A 27,240-nucleotide genomic window follows, 5' to 3' on the forward strand; every position below is an offset into this window, starting at 1 on the left:
CGAAGAGACCAAAGCAAATTAAAATAAAACAAACAAACATCATTTCCTTCAAAAGCTTAAAGCTCTTAGTCGAATTTGCTTTCTTCTTCTTTTTTTCAGCCGATAGACGCCAACTGCAAAGCATAGGCTTTCACCAAAGAATCGGTCACCGGAACCGGAAGACCGGTCCTGCTGCCTTAACTATGTCGTCGGTCCACCTAGTGGGAAGCTTAACCACGTCGCGTTTATCAGCCCATAATCGCCACTCGAGAATCTTTCGGCCCCAACGACCATCGGTTGCACGACCGACTTGTCTCGCCCACTACCACATCCGACAAGCAATTCTTTGAACTACGTCCGTGACCTTTGTTCTTCTACGGATGTGCTCATTTCTAATTCGATTTTTAGCGACTCTCTGTTGCTCGCTGGGTAACCTTCTTATGAAGCCCGTTCGGTCACGTCTCGGATCCGTTTGTTATCATATTGATCAAAGAACTACGTCTTCAAACATTGCACTATTTAGAAGATGTTTCGGAGCTTCGCGAACGCTGCTAATCCGAGTTGGATTCGGCGAGTGATCTCTTTCTCAAAGTTGGACTAACTAAGCTAAATGGTTAGTCACAGGTATTTATAATCGTCTACAGCGTCGAGCGTTGTTCTTTCGACATCTCTTCAAGTAGATACGACACAGATATAAGACATCAATTTAGTCCATAATTTTACATAAAAAATATTTTTTTTCTGTTAATTAAAATAAGTACCCCAACCCTGGGCACTAAATATTATGATTAAATGTATAGTTAATGCGCAAGTTTTACATACGAATCAAAGATAATGCCACTGGATAAATGATCGGGATGTTTAATGATGATAATTCGCATACTATATGCGGGCTTCAGCGGGTTTATTGAGGCCGTAACTTGGATAAAACGAGCGTGTGGGACGCGCAGTAATGGGTGCCCTACTGAGCATGCTATTGCTCCGACTATTCGTTTCTCTTGACATCTACACAAAAAGAATGCTTTAAATATTTACTTACGGAAGCAGACTGGAATTACTATTTGAATTTAAATAAAAAAATAGCACAGAGCTCGCCACAATCTAGCAAAAGGGGTATATTATAAAAAAATTATAATTTGTGACATTTCTTGCAAACTTCGCAAAATATTTTAATATCATTCTTAACATCGAAGGACGTATTGCAGTAACGAACCTTGAGTTCGAAGTTAATGTAATTTAAATTTATATTTTTTTAGTTTACAGTGCTATATTATAAAAAAAAATAGGCTTACTGCACAAAATATACCAAAGCATTATGAAACCTTTTTTGAGACTCAGTTTAAATATACGATAAACTAGAATTACACTAACATATATAAATAAATATTTAAGCTTTTATTGAAACAAACGTGAACTGGACTTCCAAGTTACATAACTTTAAAGTTTAAAGATTACTATTAGATTACTTTCTAGAGTAACAAATTGATACCGAATTTCTTTCATAATTGAAATAATGCCACATTGTTCGATGCCTTAGGGAAGTAACTTACAGCAAGATAAACCAAAACTATATTTAATGTGTCACGGATACAAAATTAAAATGATTGATGTAGTTGTTTCTACAAAACGGTATCAATTAATTTGAATGTACGCATACTAATAGCGTTAGTTGCGAGTTGTGTCATAAACGTATTTTGATAGAGAGCTAGAGTATCTGTGCCCGCATTAATTAGACAATATTTTATCTGTGGCTCCCTCTGACACATCGCAAGTCTGGCGTTGTTAAATATTATGATAGAGACAACGTGGTAAAATTTATAATGGACGTAGATTGACTTTTGAAAGTAACTCGGACACTCGGTCTTTATCACTTCATTTATTATAAAGTTCGTGTTTTACTTAAGATAATCTGTGACGCTTTCGTGACTGCCTTAATGAGCATTTGGATAGTTAATTATGAAAGTAAAAAGCTAGCTTAACTGTACGCTTCGTAAACTATCTTAAGCGTTTAGAAAGGTTTGACGTTATATTTACATTAAACGATGAAACGATTTATTTTCCGTGAGATTATTTTTTTACTTTTAAGTGGGCGACACTAGCAAACCATTCATCTGACGATAAGTGCCCAGTCTAATACGAGTTGTTAACCACGGTTTTGAAATTTAATATCTTGTGCAATTTTGTATTACCTGCCTTAAAATAAATTAAAATTAGACATGTTTAATGGCAGACGTGAACGCTAGTCATTTTCACGCATGTAATAGTTGCACAATATCTAACACGATAATATAAGCCATAATATGTCTACCTCTATAAATTAATCTTCACGGGGACATAAATATGACAATATTAGAATTAAGTTGATGCTCTGATACCATAAATCGGATTTCTATTCTGCTCCAACTGTTAGAGTTACACTAATGTAACTGTATGTATTTTTTATAAATTTTATTACACCCTTTATATTTTGTTATTCTTCTGTACTGTTTCTAATTGTTGACTGTTGATCATATCCTAAACTATGGGTCTGCAGTATTTGAGAAAGGCAGGCCTATCTTTAACGTCATTTATTAGTGAGAGGATACTGTCCTCACTAATCTTTTTTCCTAGCAGGAGCTCAGTATTGCATCGGATTCCTATGAATGCGGGACTATTGGCAACCAGGTGCATTACGGACTGGTCAACAAGTATTCGAATATTAAAAGTATCCATTTGTGCACCACTTCATCGAAATCTCTGAAATGGTTTCCTATCGATAGGTATACGTGCAGAAATCTAAGGATAGTTAATAGTTAAAGGTTACAGCAACGGCTTGTACTCAAAGACACGTCCATCCGTAAGTCACCTCTGCCCCGGATGAGCATTAGCACTGCGTCTCGTGAGAACTGGCGACGGTGTCGACAGAGATAGAATTACTCGCAAATTGTACGACTTACGCAGACGAAGCTCGTGACTAATTATGCTGCTACAAATCAAGCGACATTGTGTTTATGAATTAGGTTCCCAAGTCAATAAATACGCTTAAGATGACGCTCAATGAATCAACAGTAAATAAATTTATTGTATTCAAATGGAGTCCGATTCTAATCTAATCAAGCGATTTGTTGATATTATATTCCACCGTTACGGTCTTTGGAAAACAGGCCACTTTTCCACTGGTCCAATAGGAAATCTCTTGAGGAGGCCTACGTCTAGCAACGGAAGTTTTATGACTAAAATGATAATTATGTTATTCTCCTGTGTATCCTTGAACCATTGGCAATTTATTAATAAGCACAAAGTATATTGTCGTGAATTTTTAAAAATTTCAAATATTCTTAGACAAAAAACTTGCAAACATTTAAGTGGACACACGCTTTAATTTCTATGTGGAAAATTGTTAGAGTGTGAGCAGACGGTAATCAATATCTAACTGTAAACAAAGCATCGTGTAAAGATTTAATATTAAATCGCCTAGGGGAATTGGGTAAGAGCTAAGAACATAAAAATTTAAACAAGCTTGACCATATTGTTTCATTATCGATGTCATTTTAATTTTCAAATTACAACAAGGTGAGTAAGTATAAATAAAAATTTTATATAATTATTCAACAATTGAAAAATATTAAATCTGAGACCACTTCATTTAATTTGTATTAACAAATAACTTTACGTCTTACTCATTTATACTGTGCTAAAACACGCATATTTACATGTACATTGTCATACACATCCATTACACTTTTATAATGATAGATGAACGATCCCTTCATGTCTCCCCCGTCTTTTGCACAAAACAAAAAGCTCGACCCTTATCATAACCGCTCGTAGCATAGGGTAAATAAATAGCAGTAATTATTTAAAACTGTCTAGAATCCTTTACGTAGTACACAAGGGATTCTGTTTGTAACAAGCTAAATTTATATTGATGTAGAATGTGTCTGTATATGTAAATAGAAAGGCACGAATGAAATTTAAAAAAAATTATAGAAGTCATATTTCAGCAGGAATATTGCTAATGATCATAGATGATCAGAGACGGTTACTAAATTGCGATCCAGATGTCATCACTTTAGCCGATTACATGTCGGCAACAACCACTCTTAGAACACTCATGCAGAGGTAAAACTCTACTTTACAGACCATTTTTATTTATTTAATTTACATCAACATTTAATTAAAATTTTCAGTATATTCGTAGTACCAAGATATTGGCTAACAGAATAGATAGCCGCTGGACTTTAAGATTCTTTAGTAGAGCATATGGATTGGCAAGCGCAGCGTTGGACGTCCATCCACAAGGAGAACAAACCTTTTTGAAGCCATCGGAAGACGCTGGATAAATATGTCCAGCTGTGAATGAGCTACGGCTGAAATAATGATGACAATGAAAAAGCAGATAGCCTCTGTTACGGGATTAAAAATCAACAAAATGAAATTCATTTTGCTACAAAATATAGTTGAAGCGCAATATTATATGACAAGAATCAACTGTTATAAACCTTCAGCTGCCGCTATTCTCACAATAAATTTTATTATTAATAATCTAAACCGGTGTAATAACAGTAATGCAGCGGATAAGTAATTCATTTGAGAGTAGCGAATGCAAATTTTATTTAAGTCAAAGTGAAATGACAAAATCAACGGCGATTATCACTTCGACGCGCAGAAATATCATATCAACATAATGCCAGGTATACTGTAAACCTGTTAGGAGATTTACATGTAGTATTTAATGAAGGTAATAAGTGTCCCTGCGAAACGAAATATAGTATTCGTGTCTCTATTAAGAATGGAGTCAGTTGTACCGATACTATTTTATGGACTATTACAAATGAAATTTATCTCATAAAAGTGCTATTATTTATATATATATATATATATATATATATATATATATATATATATATATATATATATATATATGTATATATATATATATACATATGTATACATATACACATATATATGTATGTGTATATTTAGTATAATATCATAGTGTTTGTTTAGTAAACTATTTAAATTTATTGAATGATAATTGAAAGACATTAAACTGAATTTTAGTAAAATCGAAACCCAGTCTACAAAGGACTTATTTATGGAGCTCAAATATGAAATAAAGTGTATTTCTGTAATTTAGACGTTGAGTTTGGGCAAAAATAAAAATAAAAACGAGACAAATTTCTGTTTGAATTTCGAATGACCTTATAAAAGGTATTTCAATGTATAAGTACCGGTTTGAGAGGTCGATCATCAGATGTCTATGAGTCAGTATTCCACGTTGGGAACAACAAACCGACGAGATGCATCGGATGTGGGTGTCTAGTAACAAAATTGATTGCCGTCCAGCTGTGCCCACTTGGCTTTAATTTTTATTTAATCAAAGACGGAGAGGCAATCGATTACGACGTCATTTACATATTAAATCCAATGTAGCACGAAACGGCAGCTTTGTTTAGGTACATTAAAAAAAAACCTTTTTCAATAGACTTTTAACGTAAATAGCCGCTGTTAACGTTAATTTAACTGCTGTATTAGTGTCAAAAACGCACGGTTCCCCCTAATTAAGATTATAATATTGTTCTGACCAGGGGGAGTTTCGAAGGAGCGGAGTCCTTCAATGCCAAGCAGCAGGCCTTATATCTTCCTTAGCCCCCCCCCCCTCGCCGCGCTTTCCCAATGTACAACATTTTTTATAGAGAAAACAACACATTTGTATGCTCAAAAATTATAATTGCGTTTACCTTTCTACTAACTGTACATCTAAAGTTTAGATTCCAGCAAAAATATCTACTCGGAGATCCTACCTATGTAAAATATATTGTTTTAAGGTTCTCAATGTTAAATCATAATGTTATCTTTTATATTAAAGTTGATTTTATATTCCAAATGAATACTGATATTTTAACCGCTACATACCGTCTGAGAGAGGGGGAATCTCTATAACTACAGCTAATTATTCTAAAATACCATTTGTTTTCACTCGCTACCATCACTGCATTCACGTACCTATAAATAAAAGAAACACCAACAATTAATAAATTTAATAATGAAATAGAGAAAGTTATGAACTAAAGAAATAGACAGTTTTGAATATTTGATTATGGTAGGTAATACATAAGACGATAGTTTACAGACGAAAAAGTTTTGAAGTGTATGAATTTATAGATCTATAGCATTAGCAAAAAGCTTTAATGCTTTCACGCCTATTTCCAATTACTCTATATATAATGTTATCACTCTGAATTATGTTACATTAATTAATTTTTTTATTGGAAGGCCTTTAACTTCTGGCAGTACAGTCTTCAGTGTAAATAACTGTTAATTTTAATATGTAGTAATCCGAATTTTCAAAACGTTCTCTTACTATATTATCATTGCGTTATTTATTATTTCTGAAACCAACAATGAGCTACACGTTCACCACTTTAAAGCTTTTACACCTATAACCTTCAGATGATTTGAAATAAAGTAAACTTTTTTTTGTGGATATTTATATCTTTTCATGTGTAAGCATTTTAAAATATACAAAAGTATGTGTTGATACTTCAACAATAATATTGAGTAGTTGTAACTTAGAGGTAAGAAATTGTGGATAACGATCGATTGTCGCTGATTGGATCTTCTGCAGACGATTCACATCACTACTTTTCGCAAAGGGATAAAAAAATGAAATGTCAAATCTAACAGCGAGGTTTACAGTTTGTTTATTTTTCCCTATCTTAGACAGGGCACAGAGAGGCAGTGGAAACATTACAAAGCCGACAATAGCAACATGGATCATTTTTATCTTCCCTGATAAAAATATTATAGATACATATATATAGATTGTAGCATCCAAAAGCAAATAATATAATAGATATTCAAATATCCAATTGCAAGCGTCGCCAATCACAGTTAATATCTAAATCTCCACATCAATGTATTATCGATCCATCACACACGACTAGCCTACATGCATGCGCAGCCAATTTGTTGATGCGACATGATATGCTTCAATATATAACAACGAACAATGTCATTATATTCCGCCTACAAGTCGAAACATCAATGAGGCGTCAATAATCTAATAATTATAGTTATAAATTATTTATACATGATACACAGGTTGATTGGAAAATGTAAAAAGAGGTGAATGTATATAGGTTATTTGTCAGCAAATAGCTATTACACCTACTTCCGATCACTGTATTTTATACACTCTGAAGTATGTAACATTAATAACAATTTTCTGATTGAATACAAGAGGTCAATATTATCTAAATTCTGGCAGTATACATTTTGCAGAGACAGATATTAAAAAAAGTTATTAATTTCAGTGGTATAGTTCAAATTAACATGACAAAAAAACAAAACGGTCACTACGTTGTAATAGCCACTAAATTTCAGAAGAAAATAATACACAAATATATTTGACATTATTTTTATTTTACATTATTATAAACGTAATATGTTATTCAGAATTTGGTAAATGGAGTTCTATATTTTTAAAACTATAATGGTCGCTAAAAGAAGGAGTAAATTGTGTTTCACTCGATGCGCTCTAGATCTTGTGCGGCAAAAAACGTTCCAACTACAAAGTAGACGTAAAAAAGCGAAAGCTCAACTTTTCGCTAATTATGACCGCCTTCTTTACAGAGTTTGGACATGAAACTATGAAGATTAAATTGAGGCGGCAAGAAATCTGCTCTTTTTTTCGAAAGTTCTTTATTAACACTATAGTTCTCTTTTTAAAATATGTAATATAAAATGGCGATATACATAAGGTTAGCACTGGCGACAAAGATTGGATTGTTACATCTCCTTTTAGGTTTTAAAAAAATTATAGATCTTCTTTGGACATCAGTGTACGGTATTACAATTCACTTCCATGTTATGTTTCTAAATTATCATGAAGTAAATTTAAGAAGTTTATTAAACTAAAACTCCTCATATCAGTATTAAGAATATTGTGAAATTGTCCGCAAATAAAATTCATCTTAAGTGTGGACTTTACACTGATTGGCACGCGTTTAGAACTCTCGTTGCTTTAAATCGAAAGATGCCGTTATAGGAGTTTAAATATATTCTACTTTCCTTTAAATTGGGATTTTCTGTCATACTTCTTATTACGTACTCAAGTGGTCACTAAGTGATCCTATGTAGATAATAATATGAATAAATAAATAGGGAGTAATGATTTAATATAAAGTTTATTTGATTTGTGTTTTTGTCGAATAATCATATAAAATTATCGCGTAGAAAAGAAGCAGTACTCATTGTTGCGGCTTGTGTAGGAGCCATCGAAGTCTTTCGTCATGTAATGATGGGTAATTTCAGATTGCACGCCACATGAAAAGCACTAACATTGTAGTACTATCTTCAGCAACTACGTTTCTTTTTTATTATCATCTACTTATCTTAAGAATATAGTGACCTAATAGATTGTAGTAAATTAGAAAGACGTGTTTATTAGAAAGCCCGGATTTTTATTCTTCGGACATTATAGAGATCTCCTATCGCGTTAAGAAATCCTGAGCATAGCCATCTCCATAGCTTTTTGAGTGACTAAAGCTTGTTTATTAAGGTCCACAGTGACAGATCACGTTTTAAATTCGTAAGTTATCACTGGCGACACATTAGTCGTCAGACTTTCGTCTTTAGATACTAAAGGAAGTTGAGACGAGAATATTTATGATATTTCTTAATATTTTATTATGTTTTTTAAATCCCAGAATAACTACAAACTGCGAAATCACGAATATTCAATAAGGGAAGTAAAAAGTGAGGACAAAACTATAAAAGGCGTTGGGTATATAACAAACTATAACAATCAATAAGAATGGGCACAAACGGTAGAGCACTCAATAATGCACTTTGTTTTTTGGAGCAACCGAGCCGGCACAAATAGCTGTCACGGCTAATCCCCGCTCGACCAATTGCCGCGAATGGCTAGCGGAAGCGATGAAGACAATCGCTACAGACCACACTCCCGTTTTGTAATGGGAAAGTTGTTATAATCAATTATTAAGCCGCTTTCACACTGTCGAATTAGTGGTGCGGCTTGTTTGATAAAATCTACTTACAAATAATAGGGACTGTCCCACGTGCTAGGAGTTTTAATAGCATCAGCATAGAAATCTTTTTTCTATAATATTGTCAATAAAATAAAATTGTTATACTATCTCAATACTTTTTCATAATAATTTACTAATGCGAGACATTTTTAATCTTTTGTCATCTATAAAATTTACCTATAACATTATGTTTATGTTCTAAGTCGAAAATTATAACAGAAACAATACATTATTCTAGTTTGATTTCCTGCAAACTTTGTGTTAAACATAAATGTTTGTTCTTATTTTACTCTCTAGTCACTCCAATAGGGTAGTAATTATCGCGCGCAATAACTGAACTCAATAATCCCTACTTTAAAGCAATAATGACGCCGCTACCAGTAAAAGGGAACGTAATCTCGGAAGCACATTACATTTCAAATTATCGTTTACAGCTATCTCGAACTGAATACAGACGACGTTGGCTGAGTCAACTAAGGTGTACCGATTCGTTATCGACGGTAGGATTTACTCTTCATTTATTTCACGCTAGAGAATCTATCTGCTTATGGAAGAATGACGTCTTTCGCTACAAATGCCATTTAGGCTTAAGGCACCGATTACAACTGTAATAACTTGTGTGAATGACAGACATTTATAAAATTTATTTGCATTTCTGCGAATATATTACGCGATATCTAAGTATATACACTGGGCGAAGATTTTTTTTATATTGGCTGCTATTTTAAATAATGTATATACACCTATCCCCCGATTTACACGACTTGTTTTATACGTTTTCGCTTTTACACGGTTTTCCAAATAAGTTTTTTTTTTGTTTTAATAACCGATTTTATTACCATCTCTCGTAATGTAAATATTTCTGCTTCAAACATCGAATCGGCACAAATAACTACAAGTGATGAAAGTGAATTCGAACCTTCGATTCCAAAAAAAAGAATGAGAGTAATTTCTGACAGCGATAAAGGATAATAAAACACCTTTTGTTTTATTTTTTGTTCTTCTGTTTAATGTATTGTTATTAAATAAAAAACAGTGTTTCCGTAATATATTATATATTTTACTTGTCAATGCATTTTATTTTTATTTCTGTGTACACCAAAAAATATTGAAAAAATCACAACTGTTAAATAGCAAAATTATGCATTTTCTGCAAGTTTTTCGATTTACACGGTTTTGAATTGAAAATTTTAAATTTTCGATGAACACGTTTTTCTCAGGAACGTATCTACCGTGTAAATCGGGGGATAGGTATATAGGTTTATTATCTTTCAATACAAATTTGAAAAGCATAATTTGTGTTTTATTGTAAATAAAATAGAATATAATGTGTATAATGTAAAAATAAATATTTTAAACTGTAACTATAGTTTCATGAATAAATTTTAGATATTTATGTTACCGGATCGGACTTGTTGGAAATATATCGAGGAGACCTATTTACTGCTGTATACATCTACAGCAGAATTGATGTTTATGCTGATTATATATCAAAATCATTTTTCTAGTCACCCGTTATTATTGCAAGTTAGTGTATTCTAGAAAGACACTTTACATATTGTAAATCTTTCATGAGTGTTTGTAATCCTTAAAGTGCTTGTTTGAATCTAAAATTATTGTAACATTATAAGTAGTAGGCTTACTATCATCCGCGTAAACGATCCGACAAAGATTCACAAATTTCGATCAATCTCTTTAATAAAATTTGATATTTCTATTTATGTTTTAATATGTAAATGAAATGCAATAATATTATTTTTGTAAAATTCCTTGTTTCCCGCAAAATATAAACCATGTCTTTTCAGCTTCGGAGTCAATAAATACCTACAGAGTCCGTGTGCTTAATCTTCGATCTAGTCGTCGCTTTCCATCAGGTGGTCAAATGCGGACAAGGAAACTTTAAAAAATATCATTAATTCTTTAAAGTTTCCTTGTTTGTGTAATTTACTTTTGATTTCAGATTTAAAATGAAAAAATGAAGGTATAAGATATCTCGTGGAACTTAATTATATATGCGTATACTCACAAAGGAGTTTTTAACGTTTTCAAGACAAAGTATAGACGTTACGATTTCATATTTATTTGTAGTATTTATTTTTAGTTTTAGATCGAGTTTTATGTGTAAGATTCTTTTTAAAAATGCAAGTAGTAAGGGGAAATTCCTAAAGATAATTAATGTATAGCAATAAAATAAATACCGTATTTCACTTCAAGGTGCGCGTAATAATTCTATTGATTATAATCCCCACTGTTAAGATTCCAGGTCGAACTGTAAAGATGTCACTCGTGCTACGAAATGTTCTACTACGGCCTTCGCGTCTGGCGACCTCAAAAACAACGTAATGGCTGCCTATTCACATCACCTCTTTTGTAGTGTCAGGATGTTTTGTCACTTGTCAGTTTGTATTCTGTACGTTGGAGTATCTTTTGACAGCAAAAATGTTTTGCGTCATCATAATATCTGTCTATTACTTTGCCATCACTTATTTTGTTTATCATTGAGGAATTTAAAAAAAATACTGTTAACGTCGTCTGTAATTGATATTCCACAAACAATTTTCGGGATCAACGACAAAACGCACATTTGGGTTTATATATTTTTTATTCTTTGGTTCACACTATACTAATCTATTACACATATTACAAACTGTTAATAAAGTATACATAAAAAAATAAGCAATTTTTTTATTTCCTTAACTGTTATTATAAAGTTTGCGCAAACAATTGCACAATGAAAAATAAATTCTCATTTTGAATAATCTTGTTTATAAACAATAAAAATAATTTTATAAATATTTAAATTCGCAGTAACATAATATGTTATATTAAAACAGAGAATTAAATTTAATAATAACTAATAGGGCAATGAACAAAAACAATATGTTCTGCGTGATACGTATAACTTCATATCTGTATGTTTAAGTTCATTACTAGATAATATATTATTTTGTTAGTTGAAGCGCGTTCAATTTTTCTAAAATATACATATTTGTTTGTAGAAGGTCCTGCGTACTAAACATTTAAAAAAATTGCTACTATGGGCTTGCAAGTTTGTTTTTAGCAGAAGTTTACTGATAGGACATACTTGTACTGGAATGATTTTAGTTAGACGATATACTAAAAAAGTAAAGTTAATCCGCGAGATATGCATCGATACAATATGCACAGACGACAGTAGGCGGTAGGTAGGTAACGGTGCGAATTTAAAGAGCATTGTTTCAGTCGCTTAACTGTACTTTCGACTATTAGAAAGAAGTATGCACACCTACAAGAATTCATTTTATTAAACTTTTTTACTGCTTTGTCAAAATTTATTTTTTAATAATAGTTCCTGTCTAAAATAGTGAACATTTAATAACAAATATATGTCACTCGGCTCGGGCCGTTCGGAGGCCGAAGAGCTCTTACGAGTATGTCAGTAGCGTCATAAGGGACTTCGGTTTCAGACTACAACTCGATAAGTGTAGAACGAGGATGCCCAAGAATGCCGAAGCAAGACTTTAAGGTTAAATGAAACATTTTATATTTTGATATATTGTAGAACGTCCACCCACCAGGTGGAGATATGACCATGTTAAGGTGGTCGGAAGACACTGGATGCAGGCTCTTTCTAACCAGTCCTATCGGAAATCTTTAGAGGAGACCTCTGCCCAACACTAGACATTCTATAATTAAAATGATGATGATTTAATTAAGCCTATAGGTATAAGATATCATTGTACTATCACACTATCAGAGTATTATATATATAAGTTTGAAAGCAGTAGTCATAATTAAGTACGGCTCTTTATTTCGAATCTAATGAGTAGCACTACTTAATATTGACTAAACTGTCACTTACAGAAGAACAGTCACACATTGGCATGTTTGCAGATACATATGAATACATATCAACATACTTACGACAGTGACAAGGATTTTGAACGCAAACAGTGTTCCACCATTTGTAACAAATTGAAAATTTGGCAGCTAAAGAATATAGACAGCATCTGGTTTTCGTTAAACTAAATCGACTTTAGTGCGGAAGATTGTTGCTTTGAACTTTCCGACATTGACGATAAGCTATGGCGACATTGCTTTACGTCAAAGTCGGGTTAGGCTGCAAAGCAAGCAGATTACTCAGGCTCGTGGTCATAATTAATTAGCGCAGACCGCCTGTCTCTATCTGCAGTAATAGAGACTAATCTTGATCAATGTGTAGAAAGCGGTCGAGTGCAAATTATTACCACAGAAGCTGCACGATTCAAAATAATCGGGTATATTTAATAAAAGTAACAACATTTTATGCAAGAATTTTTAAAAATTTCTAAAACTAAGAACTATATTCATTTTTAAACGGTTAAACATTGTTTTCGTAATTAATTAAGTCAATATTTTCGGGATAGGAACAATAGTATTACTTTGTTTATTTATTCCTTTTATTCATATGTACATAGGATCATTTACAGTGACCACTTGTGTTTGAATTGAATGTAGCGTGGCAAAACAGCCCAATTTGAAAAAGCATTTAAAATCAGACTGAACTCATTTCAAATAGCATCCTTCAACTTAAAGCTGCGATGGTACCATATACGCCTTTATCTGAGCTCTTAAATAAACATGGACTATTTGGGTAAGGTTAATTAATTATGCTGACAAAATATTTGAAAATGTTTTTCCTTAATTTTTACGATATTAATATCATTATGTTCGAAGGTTAACTAATCGTATTTAATTTAACTAATTCATTATATACAACGTTCTCAAGGATTAGTCGTAAATTTTGTCGCGACCTTAACGAAACGTTTTGTATTTCTGTAGTGCGCGGATACAAATTGCTTGATCACACGGCAGCCGTGCGCGGTCTTTTGGTTTTTCCAATAATTTTTCAGAGCCCATGAGCATCGAACCTGGTACGGGCCGCTCTAACTTCGTGTTTTGTCGATATCAAAGATACGGCAGTATCAGCATACCATAATTATAATTTACGAAGGCTCTGCCGCTTTAAGTACTGTCTTATTGGTATTGAAAAAACCTTTAGTATATTAAAAAGGGTTTTTATTGGTTCAGTTTTATTTTCATAAACTGTGTTATTTTGCAATATCTCTAATGATTAATTATCTTGTACGTAAATCAACCAGAACTGAATATATATACATAAGTTTGTGAGTTCAAAGATTGAAAAATTTACATAAAACGGATCATTTTCCATAGTCATGTAATTTTACTGTTAGTATATTTATCGTCATCATCATCATCCTCTGACTTTGAGGACGTCCTAAGCAGCGTTTGCTGGTCCATTGTTTCTACTCCAGAACCTTCAAGCTCCAGCGCGGCCATCAGTTCCGCGCTGTGTGGTCTGTCCACTGCCAATTCAACTACAATCAACATCAATCCGCTGAGCTAAGTCGATTACTTAATATACCTATACGCTGTATTTGTAACAGAGACAATATAAAAAAATGAGACAGTGACCGGTAAATATGCATTACAGTAATAGTCACGCAATAAACTTTTAGCATTATAACACTTTATAACTACTGTGCTACAATGCAATATTTTTCATTAAACATTAGAATAATTAACATTTTGTTGACTGTTTTCCATTACACATGATAAGTAAAAGTGTTCTCCAAACGAAAAAAGAGAATATTTAAGAAATGAAAAGAAACAGTTGCAAAAAATATCACAAAACGGTACTCACATTTTGCATGAGCTTTAAAAATAAGTAGAAGAAATCTGTCAATTTAGGCTCTAGCACTTCTTACTAGTTATGCAAGAAATCGCGTAGAAAGCACTTCGCGTGAACCCAATTTATAACAAAAAGGCCGATTTCGCGGTTATGTCACGATACCGAAGGCCAATTCTGCGGATATTCGTCCGAAACTAGTTCCTTGTGAAAAGTCACGGAAATAATGTGGATTACAATCGATTTTTGAAAGTTTTATGTAATTTGAACTGATTTATGAGAATGAAAGTGAACAGATTGTAAATATTGATATTTTTTTTAATGAAATAGACATCATTATCTTCATGTCAGATGAGAGGCGCCCGTTTTCTAAATTTGAATTAAAAAAGGGAGCAAAATTGAAAAAACCATTGTCTATTTTATATATTGATCTCTTTTAATACAAAATCTTATAAATAGTAGGTGATAATCTCTTTTTCTGCAGCTGAATGAGTGAACACAAATTTATAATTGTGAAAGAAATAGTTATGATATAGTTTTTAAAGCGCAACAGCTAGTCCCGATAAGTTTACGTTTTACAAATTCTTAACAACAGATAATAAATCAAAATATTCGATTTCATAGTTAAATGCTCCACTGGAAAATGCCGAAAATTCACGTGAACTCATAATTTCTTGTATGTTTACTTCCCCTACAAAGTAATTTTAAAATAATAACACGTGTCTAGCACATGTGGCGGCAAGCACAAACGCGACGCATGTGGAGACAGCTAAACAATTTTTTTTTATTGTGGATGCGGTTTGCGAATACTAATATTTTTTACCAAAAAAAAAGGTACAACTTTGATTTCTTTAAATATAATAAAATATTCAGTGTATGTTTTCAGAAAATAAAAGTTTACTTGCATAAAATTTACAATAAAAAGTTTAAGGTTAGTGAGTGTTTTAATTTAAACAAAACTATGAAATGTAAAATGAAAACTATGAACAAAAAGAATTTGAAAAACGCAAATTATTACCAATTGAATTAAAATTGTATTTTTTTTTTATTCACAAATTATAAATTTGTTTTTGGAATGTATTGATCATTTCTAAATTATATACTCGTAACTATAACCTCCTTTAAACACATAAAAAGTTCAATCTCTGTTATTTACACATTTAAAAATGTATATTGCGTCATTTATTTAAAAACACTAATATATAATAATATTTAATTATGGTATATAATAATAGCTGGGCTACTTTCCTATGCGATGGATAATACAAGTAGTCCGAATAAAAAATACAAATTGTGAGTGGTAAATAATTGTCAGATGTTTAAAACATTAACCTAATAAAATCATAACCCTAAACCTAAAAAAATCTTTACTAAACTATTAAAACTTTCAAAAACGATAAAAATATTTGTACAAATAATGGTTTATCTACCGACTACACCTTATTCTTACCTCCCATGATGACTATTTTGAGATGCAGTAATGTCACAGCGTCTAGTTCAGATCTATTTCAAAACGTGTTGACAACCGCACTACACCTACGAAACTCTTCCGCTGCCGTGCGACGACCAACACGACTCGAATTTTTGTCTTTTCAAACGCGTTTAGTAGCGACGCGTGAAAAACCATTTACAATTTTCCATACAGTTTTTCTATTAAAAGTATTTAAAGAACTTTCCTTACAAATATAGATTTTTTTAGTTATCAATAATAAGAAAAAAATAGAGAAATTGGGTTATCTTCTGATTAGTCAAAAAACAGTAAACAACGCATAACACATCGTGTACTGACATCTTTTCGAACGAGTTTGTTAGGTATTATTTAGCTAATTTCTTAAAAAATACTTATAATAATAGATATAAATTATAGTTTTATTATCTATTAAAAATAGGCAAACTAATTTTTAATTAGAAATATTTTTATTAAAGTTAGTTTATTAACCTTAACCTATTTTTAAATTCATTAAAACCAGTATTAAGTGTCTTCTCTGCTATAGGCTATATATATATATGTACACACACACACATATATATACAAATATATATATTTGTATGCGTGTGTGTGCGTATTTATAGCTGACTCAAAAAATAATATGGCTTTAGGGATTGCCATAGGGAACTTGAAACAATTTTTATACAAGGTAAAATAAGAATATTGCGACAACAGCCAGCACGAAAGGTTTCAACACGTCACGAGTGCATTAAAACGATGCCACTCATACACAAACTGCGTCGTCACTATGCAAACGAAGCGCTCGCTTTTTAATCTACACTCACCACGCTCCCGCAAAGTGCCAGTCAGCTAACGTGATAGTTCGCAATACGGCGCGAGCGATGCAGTCCCGTGAGAACTGCGTCCATTTCGTGGATAAGGCACATCATAGCTGCGCATCCAATCTACATTACATCGGCTAACGGACCAAAGGACGGTTATTTTATTTGTTCATAATTACGGCATAACCTTCCCGTTTTTATATTCATGACATACCGAATCCCTAGGGAATTAAGAAATGTAAGAAACAATTTTCACATCTTTTTTCATGAAAATTTAAATGATAATAAATAATAGTAAATTAAATGTGCTCATTTTTTAATTAAATCATCGTTATTTTGTTGATTCCACCATCGCACAAGATTTTCTTTTTATAAAGAGAATAAAATAAAAAGAATCGACGGTATGTAACTAAATAAAACGCTAACGAAGCCAGCCGTCTGACAGAAGAATTGAATTACCTCCGATCCTCAGTGAATTTTAGCGCAACTATTTGAGTAGCAACGTAAATAATCTTACCCCTTTCATTCTGTTTGTGTTCCATAGTAAATGACAGCGGCGGCCTGAGTACATTGAATTATTGCACGAACTCAATTCGTGTGAATTATATCTAAGTCTCTGCTATCTATTTCCAATAAATCTTTTTATTTTCTATGAGATGAGCGCCGTGCAGATGCGATCGATACGACGTTCAAAGATAAGCGTTTTAATTAAGTTTTCGTAATTTATATCTTTATTAGGAGCGCTTGTTAATAAGGGAGCGTGATTGCCAATAACCTAGGAGGAGCGACCGATCACGAACCCCGCTGAGATGCGAGATCTTGCCTTTCCCTGCTTCCTAATAACTAATGTAAGATAGTATCGAGAAAACATTATATTATTTCCAAGAGATCAGTGTTCAATAAGTCGTGTATATATATACGACCTTTTATTAAGGTATGTATAGATTATCTATTAAGATTTATAGCTCGAAGACACTTCCGTTCCGTGAACTCATATCAGACAAAGCTGTTAAAGCCTTAGGGCTAACAGCAAAAACATCTTCAAAACTACACTACACAGTATTAAAGTTTTCCACATAAGTTCATACTCATCACAAATTTCTATAATTATAAGGCTTAGACACTTGAAACTTGGTAACCAATTTCTTTCGTCGAGGTCAGCGAACGGATTTGCATAATTCCACCCGGAAAGTAGGATTGTGGGATCGTTCACCTAGTTCGCGAAATGGATGGAGGGCTATATAATCAATGAAACAGATGGTCTCTATTTTTGTACGTTTAATAAGATTAAAAGTGTAAAAAACCTATAAACGAAAATTGGTGTCTTGTAATGAAACAGAAAATTTTTTATAAGATAAATGATATGATTTCTGCGAGATCGAATGAGAAATGAGGGGATCGGCAAAAGAATCAAAGACGTCGACGTAGCTCGAGGAAATGCTCGTCAAAAGTGAAAATAGGCTGTAACATCGCTAGTGCAGCCGATGGACTTTGGGGCCGAAAAGTTGTTGAGTGCAATCACGAACCGGTAGACGCGGCGTGGGTATGCCCTTCACTAAATGTATAGACTACATAGTTAAGGTTGCGGGAAGCGGTACAGCAAGACCGGCCATCGTGACAATCTTTGGAGGAGGTCTTGCAGATGGAGTCTGTCGGCTGAAAAGAAGAATATGATACAGTACACGAGAATTAATATCTGGTGATAAAACAGTAAGATGTATTGAGTCAATACTGTGCAATCTAAATTATGTATTATAACATAAATATCTGAATTTATGACTCATAATAAGTAATTTGATTTGGAATGTATTGACTCAACACATCTTACTGTTTTATCACCAGATAAAGATTAATTTTAATAGCGAAGAAATTCTGCCATGCAGTAATCATGACCGGAAGTTATAGAATTAAGTACCCGATCATGGAAATTGCTGCGATCGATTACTCCGTGAATACCTCACTTAATCTATTGCTTTAATGTCACGAGTCACCCGAGCAACGATCGACGCATAGAATATGCATGAAGGAAATTAACTAATTATATGTTAAAGATAATTTTTAACGACACCAATCGACACATATTCACGTTAATCTTCTATCTTAACGTAATGAATTAAAACATCTGGGAACATATTACTGTTATTAAATTTCACTTTTTTCATTATTGTTAACTAAACTAAACTGTTGGCAATAATAAATAATAAAAGTCCCTCATTTTTTATATGCGACCTATTTTTGAGCTGTTTATTTTGACAATGGCATAAGTCACTTTAAAAAAAAAGAGTTAATTGCAAGACTAAATACAAGTGAACGGTATATTTTCATATTTAAAAAGTATTCCGACTTAAAAAAAATTATTTAAGCCACTTTAAAAATAAACAGCTGAATATATCATGTAGCCTCTAGCCACTATCTCAGCTCAGTGTATGTATATTATATGTGCTACAGTCGTTTTTACAATAAGTAAAACATAGACTAAACATTTTTTTTGTACTTTTCTGAAGCACAAATAAATAATACAGGGCAACAATTATTTCTACAGCAGAATATTATGTAATAATATTTTTAGTAAAACTTGACATTATCAATTTTAAATACTTTCTACCAAATACTTGTCCTACAATAAACTTTTCGTATAAAATGTCTGTTCCAAAAAATTACGTACATTACCCTTTCAACATCAAACGATGGGCGACGACAGCCTCCATTTGAGATTTACGAATGCGAATGGTTACAGGCTAAAACTGTATCGATATTCAAGTAGCCGCTTGTAGATGCATTTACTACAATTGAAACGGAAGAGGTCAATGACTCCGTTTAACTGTCAGTTATGAAATCTAATTTAATTTGTAATTAATTCTATCACTATTAAAATTAAACAAAAAAGGTGCATTATAAAAGGGTTGCGGGTATAATATAAACATTTGATAATAGACTTGGCTGACATAACGCAACAATTAACAATATTTCCACCGGGATCATTAATTACATATGTATATAAAATAATAATATATGTCATTGAGATCATAGGTTGTGGCAACCCTAGTATGAAAATTATGAAAAATCTTTTCTTATAACATAATTTTTTTAAATATAAACCAAAACTAATGAAATTTACGGGTGAAAATTATGATGGCCATATTTTATATTTATCTGCCTTAAACGATGTTCCAATTGCGCTTTTACCTGTTATGTAATAGTAATTAACAGTTCATTGACCATGTTCCGTCCTACACTTTCCTGGCGCAAATCCAGAATTGAAATACACTATTTACGGTTATGTTCTTTGGAGGTGTGTTCACTTCTCGAACAACCCGACCTTTTCATGTATAACTTAATATTTAGATTTAATGGGATTTTGGTACGATATTTTAGGAAATCAGAGAAATTATTACTAGCGAAATTACCACGCTTACACGACGCACTATCATGTATGGGTCGACGAACGCAAATGCACGCAGTTCTCTGCTAGATTTTGCATAAAAAAATTGTTGATAACACAGCTACATAGATTATATGATAGATAACATTATCAGTAAGGGTTTTGAACATGTGTTAAGTTTAGTTCCATCCACTTTATTTTTTCATTATTATCAAGTATATTTTTATCATTCTAGCTTTCATAGTCGCTTTCTTGACGTGTTTACTCGAGATCCTTGTGAAACCATTTTCTTTTGGTGCGGTAACATTTTAAAGCAAGATTTAGCCATTTGGTTGCCAAGAACTTTTATTATACTAGCTTGTGCTTGTTTTTTTTAACGGCGCCGTTTTTGAGGCCTCTCGTTTAACCCTTATCATGGGAGGACATGGTCTTTATTTATATCATAATATTTTCTTTTCTTTAATTCTGTCTTTCATTTTTTCCTCTAATTTTCTACACAAAATTTCTTTCCATACTTTCCTTACATACATCGCCTCACTTCTATCGCGTGCCCTCAAAGGTTTTACAATTTTACATTTATTATTACTATTTCTTTATTTTGAGCAAGACTCATTTGAGTGTTCCCCTCTACGTAAATCTATAGTAAAAAGCAAAAGATTTATACTTTTTGAAGGGAAGCCAGAGTGTGTTGGTGTTAAAATAACAACTTTGCTACAAATGAGATATTCTTTGACGAATAGAATTAATAACACTTTCTAAGGAAGTAAGAAGTCCAGGATTACAAAGATTTATTCGTCACTACTATTAACATATAAATCCATAACATATCTCTTTGCCAAGACCAGACCAATTTGGACTTTTATTTTTTTCGATAAAAATAAGGGTTATATAGGACAAAATATATAACCCTTATTTTGTTTATATATTATTCACTAGTTTTCTCAATCAAAAAGATTTATCCTGGCAATATCATGTCACATGCCATAAAAACACTGATTCCACACACGTTAATGAACGACATCTGTCCACGCCTGTCCCAAATTCCCAACCCATTGAACTAATAATGTTCCATAAAACGTCCCGTTATTCCGTGTAAAGGATGCAATTCATACGTGACCCGACTAGTGAACAAAACTAGCAATTAATATTGGATACGTGCTCTATTGTCATGCGCTGAGTTGTTATTCCCTAAAGGTCCTACTTATTTAACCATTCGAAAGTGCAGCTATCGACAATCATGCTAATAATACGAATGATATATTGCTCCGCATTCATAACGCATTTACACTCGCTTACATAAAATATGAGGCAAATCTAGGGTAAAAGTACGGGAAATTTGATTTGGTTTTACTAGCAACATGTGCACACTATATGGTAATATATAAGGTAGATGGTAAATGCAACCAATACTTTCTGTGCAATTTTTATTAACAAACTGTTTTTAGAATCGATTTTTTTTGTGTATAGAACGTGAGATATCTTTTGTTAAATCCATTTGCATGCGTTCGATGAACACCGATTTGTTTTTATTGATCACATCTTTAGAATCTATATTAATGTTATGCCAAAAGATCTGTGAAATTAACTAAAATTTCTCTGTATATTGCCTATTTGTTGTACATATCATATATCAGTCCCAACTTAATTTGTATCAATTATTTCGACATGACTTTTATTCTAATAGGATATACTTGAGCGGACGCGGTTGCGTATATAATTACCGGGTTTAATAATAGGTATCATATTTGAGCACGTGTTGGTTGACCTGTTAACACTAATGACTGGTGTTAGTGATGGTCCTATTATAATCTGCACATTTACATTTATTAATTGTCATCAAACTCGCTTATTTCATAATTGAAAAATTCTCATTCAGAAGGATGTATCTAATACACGTTCGTCATTTAACAAGTGGTGAAATTTTAGTCAACAAAAACTCCTTCTTATTATAATTTTATTATTTTCCATATATCATAATAACAGAAAAACATTTTTCTAAAATCGCAGGAAAGAGCTAAATTAACAGAACGAAAGGATGCATGAAATAGGACGGAGGAAGCATACATCAAAAGGCAGGTTTAAATCAAAGAAAAAAAATTGCAACTAATTTATCATAAGGAAACACCGAAACGTCAATTTTTTATATTTCTAAATAAATGGCTTTATTCTATATATATATATATCTCGAACTTAGCAAATAACTACGAGTATTTCAAATGGAATCTTATCAGGAATAATTTAAAACGTAATCTCATCAAGACATAATCATTAAATATGCCACACGACATTAAAATATGCAGAACTGGATTCTTTTCGCAACTTGTAAGTTTGACAAAAACATATCCTCTCATTGCCTTTCCCTACAAAGTAACTTCTATGTTGAGTCTTAATCGAGTCTTTAACGGTACTCTGAGCGCAGGAAGACCGACTTGACAAACGACGTCGATATCACGTTGATAATCAAGAACGAAGCATTGACAATTGCCCGTGTCTATCATGCGGCGTATCATTTACATGCGTCCCAGTACAATTATGTACTTTCACGGTGCTCGTGCTCCGTGACAATTTGTAATACGTATGTTCGGTACAGATAATGTATCGGCGTATTTGTTTCCTTTCTCTTACTATAAACATCAAGATCGAGAGATCAATTCATACTTTATGATTACCAATTATGTATATCGATTATAAAATATCTAACTTCTCTTTTAGACAAAGTAATATTTTTTATATGTAGCGGTATGTCGCCATTAAGGGACATTGAACAGGATTAGTAAAGTTGTATTAAGTCATAATTAGAAGCGCAACCAATTTCCCGTTTAGCTTTACATTCATGCGCTTTCACGTATGCAGCATATATAAAAGCTTCTAAAAAATATTACTTCACAGTGATACAGCGTCACAGCAAAACCTAACCTGATATGCGTTGGGTCGTCGTGTTGCAGTGTATAGTTCGTGAATTTATGAAACAATAAAACGCAGCCACCGCCGTTATAGCGCTGGCCATAACAACGTTTAATTTAATTTTACGGGCTATGGTGGAATTCTAATTTTCAGGTGCTTAAATAAACACCACAATATTTCCAACCTGAATCATATCCTGTAAAAGAAATCCACCAACAGAAACATGGAAGTTGTGTTCGTCTTATTCGACAAAATGCTAACATTTCACAATCACTTGACAATGTAAAGCTTAGTTACCGCTTTTCTGTCTTGTTATTGTTCTTTGTTTTGGTTTAACTCGTAGCTGACCTAAATATAATTTGTAAAACAAAGCGTTATTGTCTTTATCTCTGATGAAACATTGTTTTATTACGGATCAAATGTCAGCAGCCAATTTATTTTATATTGACAAGCATAATGTTCAAACCAATTGATCTGTTCTCTTCGATTAGACAGACTTACATTTTGCTTTTAAATTTTCTCTTAAAAACTCTAGCAAAATAGAGATTAGATAAGATTTAACATTTATAATCTATTGGCTTTATATTTATTTTATTTTACACATCTTTTGTTAAATGACAGATATTTATTTATTCCTAATCAATTCTGTAACTTAACATATGTTTATGTTTCATAATTCAAATGATACATTTTTTATAAACGAGATAAGAACAATTAAAATTGTCTATGTATCAATACAAATTTGAATTATAATTTTGCATTGTATTGATTCTAGAAATAAAAAGATGCCCTCTAAAAGAAGTTCTATTTACTTGTACAAAATAGAAGTAATCCCTTTGCGTAAATATCACTAGTCTCTTAAGCCTATAATTCAATAACCGTGTTATTTATGGAGCATATTTACATACATTTTTAGCGGAGATAGGTGGCTTTTTAAGAGGCCATCAAAGTGAATTACACGCCCCATGTAATTGTAACGTCAAATAATAGTGCGTACAGAATAATTAAACGCAATTGCGTTACGTGTTGAAGAATGCAATTGTTAACAACGAAACATACTAGTTTGTCTAAGGTAGCGAACGAGGAATAATACTATATTGGTAGGATTTTATATTTCAACAATCTTACTAATATAATGAATAATCTAAATAATAAATTTAAACCGTCGTAGACGTTAACTGCTGGACAAATGCCCCCGCCCCCCCCCCTCCATAGATTTCCAACCGGATTGCTTGGAAACGGCCTGCATCCAGTGTATTGCAAACAAAGTCGTCTGTCCACTCTGTGGGTAGACTTCTAAACACGTGACTTAAATAGTTTAAAATATGTTATAGTGTATTAATACATGAACAATATTTTTATCATCACCTAGGAAGTCCTTTAAAATTCCTTTCATGTATTGTCCACGCCTCGCTAATGTTCCGCTTGCAAATCATTCAAGATTCACAACCTCAACGTCGTTAGCGAAACATTTCTCAAAGCGCTGTGTACATGAATAAAAGAAATAATGCAACCGTCATACAATTAAGCCTATTTATCATGCTCCGGGTATTTCATCAATCAACCGATGTAAGGGACTTACCAGTCATGTACGCAAATTGTAACAATACTCGTGGAATGAATGAAAACAAATTCCAGTGCAGTAGTGTAAGGATGTGAATAAGATTTAAAATATAAATATATACGTAGATATAATTCCGTACATGTATAATTTAAAAAATACAGGATACCAAAACTAGGACCAGTTTTGGTATCATACAAATACTAAGTGCAAAAAAAACATTAACACCATTCACAAATAGTGCATATTTGAGGACGCTAAGCGAGTATTATCGACGAGTGACGGCCCAAGCCGAGGTCCCCTCATGGGGGCCCTTGAGCTATATACTGTATGAGAGCAATATATTCTAGAACGGGTAACGCCACAACAGCTAAGAGTTAAATCAGTGAATAAAAATTATAAAGGTTTCTTGAAATAAAAAGTAACTGGATGACATTTTTCGTATCTATCAAACGGTTACGTAATTATAACATAGTTGCTATCTGAGTACTTAAACTTAATTACTAGACTAATGATACATGCTACCTCATATCCCGAGTCATATGATGAAGGTGACATGGAATTGTGCAGGATATGAAATTATTTAATCTTACCCAGCCTCACACTACTGTAGGCAATTGGTAAAAACCGATAAAGTCATAATTTAGTCCTCTCGGACATACGATGAATGCTAAACGCGTCTCGAGTCGAGCCTAGCCGAGGTCCCATCTCGAGGACCTTTTGCGCCTAGTCAGGGCATGGAACAACGGCCCAAGAGCTATTTAAAGGTATAGCGGTCAGTGGTTTTGTATCATACCCCTTGGAGCTGTTAATTCACATATCTATGACAAAAAACAGCAGATCGTGTCACTGGAGTTATTTATTTTTTTATTTCACGCTCTTATTTATTGTTCAAGCTGAAGTAGCAGCTAAGCCGGAATGTAAACCACGGTCCGTAACGAATGTATAATACACGAGATCGCATTACCTGTCGATCAGACATGGGCGCTTCTTATGACAAATTTATCCGCTGTGCATATTGGAAATACATTCTCTCTGGCCGATATCAAACTTGAATAGTTTACACTTGATTAACTTTGACTTTATTCAACGTCATTAACTGGAGAGAAAGTAGCTTTAACGCCAGATTATCTACCAAGTTAAAAATAGAAACGATTAAGTATATTAATTTCTAGTCATTTCTATTTTTAACGATTATTAATCAATTTGCTTTAACCATGACAACTTTACCCGGCTGCTTCGCTCATTTCCATTTCATTCGCTCGATATTTAAGTCGAAAATATCTTACCTGTAAAGAGAAAATCACATTTAATTATGCAAATCTTGTCAACCACAAGCTAGGGTCAAATTCGATATATTCAGTGAAAATATTCTAAAAGAAACGACCTCATATTTCACTCTTTAAGTCCAGTAGTTGTAAAGGCAGTTATTAATGCAGTATCATTATTGAAGAAATTATCGTTTAAGTAAAAGCTGTCAAATTTGATAAACTTAAATAATTATATATATGCACAATATTATCGAGGAATATTTTTTGTTAAACAAAATATGAATAAAAATTCATAATTACTCAACAGTTTAATATGTTACAAGAATGATAATTATTTCATTAACATTGTACAATAAGATTCCAATTAAACATTCATGAACCCTTTGATTGACGTAAAAGAAACAGCACGTTGATATAAACGCTTCGTATCCGGTATTCTCTTTAAACAAACAATATTTCTCTTTAGACATCGAATTGTGGTTCCATCCATTCAAATTTCGGAATGCGTAAAAGACAATAGCGGTCGTTATAGCCAAGAACAATGAGCGGAAGTGGTGTGTTCTTTCATTGATTTATATCTATGTTGCTCTGATGCCAAGATACTTGGCAAAGGTAATGGTTCGTCTAGGGAGATGAACATCGAGGTTTGTGTGACGGACGCGGGTCCTCAACACTGTCTATCAAAATCGCCTTACCTACTTCATAATTTAACTTTCTCATTTATAGATAAAGTTCTATTTTAATTCAAAATTTATATTCGTTGGGTTGATACATAAAAATATTGTTTATATATTAATAATATAATTAAACCAAAATAAAATCCAAACAATCGATCAATACCGCAGAGTTTAAAAAAATATAATTTTAGTTTAATCGTTGTGCCGTTATATCTCGAACAGTTCCCATCGTTTAATTTTACGTCTTTATATATGACTCTCTCTAAACAAACGAAACAATCCACGGAAAATAGAAAGCGATCAAAAGCTACGCTAAAACATTCACTTGGCATTTTTCGGCATACAAAAGTGATAGGTAATCAAATTTAACATTTACACGCTGTTCGATTATTGCAACTACAAAAAGAATTATTTTTACAGCTAAAGCGGATAGGGCAGCGGTTCTCAAACCTTACACGAAATTTTATTTTATTTGAGTTCTTTTTATACAAA

The 27,240-nt window shown here is 32.7% G+C and overlaps 1 protein-coding gene and 1 non-coding gene across 6 annotated transcripts in view; both read right to left on the reverse strand.

The window, feature by feature from the left end:
• The window catches only part of Jupiter (microtubule-associated protein Jupiter), a 141,876-nt gene that overhangs the window by 15,338 nt on the left and 99,298 nt on the right, over window positions 1–27,240 (reverse strand). The window lies entirely within an intron of this gene.
• On the reverse strand, window positions 20,908–21,022 carry LOC137920726 (U5 spliceosomal RNA). Its single transcript, XR_011106982.1, has one exon. It is a non-coding gene; the product is annotated as a U5 spliceosomal RNA (small nuclear RNA).

Source organism: Battus philenor, unplaced genomic scaffold, assembly GCF_028537555.1.
Source record: "Battus philenor isolate CCGP_79_NKW_IND1 unplaced genomic scaffold, ilBatPhil1.0.hap1 SCAF_18, whole genome shotgun sequence".
In the NCBI taxonomy this organism is placed as follows: Eukaryota; Metazoa; Arthropoda; class Insecta; order Lepidoptera; family Papilionidae; genus Battus; species Battus philenor.